This window comes from Gigantopelta aegis, chromosome 3 (assembly GCF_016097555.1).
Source record: "Gigantopelta aegis isolate Gae_Host chromosome 3, Gae_host_genome, whole genome shotgun sequence".
NCBI classification, from domain to species: domain Eukaryota; kingdom Metazoa; phylum Mollusca; class Gastropoda; order Neomphalida; family Peltospiridae; genus Gigantopelta; species Gigantopelta aegis.
Window position 1 is genome coordinate 72,614,691 of NC_054701.1, and position 2,449 is coordinate 72,617,139.

Sequence of the window (2,449 nt, forward strand, 5' to 3'; positions counted from 1 at the left end):
CTTTTCTGCTTCCTCAATTTCATGCTTATGAATTCGCGACGACGGGCCCTCCCTCGGTGCGAGCAGTTCGCCTAAGACTGGTATGTGTCACGCGCTGCCTATTTCTAACCGGACTCTACAGCGCTCTGTAGATCAGCCACATGAACTTCAGAAGACAGGATTGAGTTCAGCCACACCGAGCAGAAAAAAAAAACGTTCGCTACTCGCTAGACTGGCTTATGCGCTTCACGCTAACCCAAATGACCACATCGGGGACCAGTCAAGTATTTCGCGAACTGTTAGAGTCGCTGAACATGGGGCAGTCATGGCCGTAGCTAGGATTTTTTGTTGGGGAGGGGAGGGGAGGGGGGGAGGGAGGGCAACTGAGTAGTTAATAGTCTAAAACTCCTTAAACGGTTAAGAAGATTATAAAAAAAAATTCCGGATTTTTTGTTTCTGAGGGGGCAACTGCCACCTTTGTCCCCCCCCCCCCTAGGTACGGCCCTGGCAGTGCCTGTGCAAGGGCGGACGTCAGGGCCCAACCCGCACCCACACACCCCTGCTCCAAGCGCATTTTCTTTCTTTTTATCTTAATATACGGTACGGTAAAGTTTTAACGTGCATATGTGCCACAAACCGGCCTCGGTGGCGTCGTGGCAGGCCATCGGTCTACAGGCTGGTAGGTACTGGGTTCGGATCCCAGTCGAGGTATGGGATTTTTAATCGAGATACCGACTCCAAACCCTGAGTGAGTGCTCCGCAAGGCTCAATGGGTAGGTGTAAACCACTTGCACCGACCAGTGATCCATAACTGGTTCAACAAAGGCCATGGTTTGTGCTATCCTGCCTGTGGGAAGCGCAAATAAAAGATCCCTTGCTGCCTGTCGTAAAAAGAGTAGCTTATGTGACGACAGCGGGTTTCCTCTAAAAACAGTGTCAGAATGACCATATGTTTGACGTCCAATAGCCGATGATAAGATAAAAAATCAATGTGCTCTAGCGGCGTCGTTAAATAAAACAAACTTTACTTTTTTATGTGCCACAAGAGCTTCACGCACGCCTATCACGGGCTTAATCTCTGACTTTCGCCAGTGACTAAGTCCGGGACAGGAGAGGGGGAGGGTAAGTTTGAAGTGGGCGGAATTTGGAATAAATTTTTTAGTAAAGGTCAAAAAAGCCTAAGTCCTACGGAGAATAACCTGCATCCTAACCATGTCCGGACTAAGAAATTAAAACCAAAAGTATTTTTGACTGTTCGGTCTAAAAGGTTTTAAGGTAATTTGAGCAATTGAACGGGCGCCAAAGTAAAGTGCGTTGGACTATTTATAAAAAAAAATAAACATAAGAATTTTGAGCCGCAGCCAAAAAAATTAAAGTCCAACTAAGCCCAAAAAAGGAGGTTACCTGTCCTAGGTAAGGTTGGTCTAAGATGGGGAGCTTGGAGACTCCCGGAGGTTCGGCAGAAGATGTTGGCGATTGCAGAGAGCACGAACTACAGTTCCGTAGGCGGGGCCGCAGACCACTCGGATCATCCTGTGCTGGTTCCGGTTGTCCAACTTTGGGTAAAGTATGGCTTGTTTAAAGGTCTGCTGCCTCCTGTGAGTCACGACTACGGTGTGGTGACTGCCAAACACCTTGTTGTGCAGCTCGAACTCGCTGCTGTCCTCCAAGGGTCTCCAATCTGCGTTGAGGTGGCCTCCACGAAGAGTCTTGGGGTCGACTGTATCCCCCTGCAAGTATTGATGCAGCGTCTTATGCATCTTGGCGACCGCAAGCGACCACTCGTCTTCCTCGGGGGGGGGGGGGGGGGGGGACTACCGCCGCTGGTGGTTTTGCCGTGGCTGGCTGGACGGTCGGTGAAGTCGCATTCGTCTTCAATGGCGCGGCAACAGCAACAGCAAGTCCTGGTGCCGAATCAACGGGAGCGGTCTGTAAAGTCGACCGCTGCACCGGAGTCGGCACCCGTGGTGTGGAGGTTTGACATCCAATAGCTGAGGGCGAGACGTAGCCCAGTGGTAAAGCGTTCGCTTGATGCGCTGTCGGTCTAGGATCGATCCCCGTCGGTGGATCCATTGGGCTATTTCTCGTTCCAGCCAGTGCTTCACAACTGGTGAACAACAAAGGCCGTGGTATGTACTATCCTGTCTGTGGGATGGTGCATATTATAAAAGATATCTTGCTGCTAATCGAAAAGAGTAGCCCATGAAATGGCAACAGCGGGTTTCCTCATTCAATATCTGTGTGGTCCTTAACCATATGTCTGACGCCATATAACCGTAAATACAATGTGTTGAGTGCGTCGTTGAATAAAACATTTCCTTCCTTCCAATAGCCGATGATTAATAAATCAATGTGCCCTTAAACAAAACAAACAAACAAATACAAATCTTCTTCTTCTTCTTCTTTAATTTAAATCTGATAAAAGGGAAGTGTTTACTTTACAACGAGTTGGTTCGAAACGTATTCAACG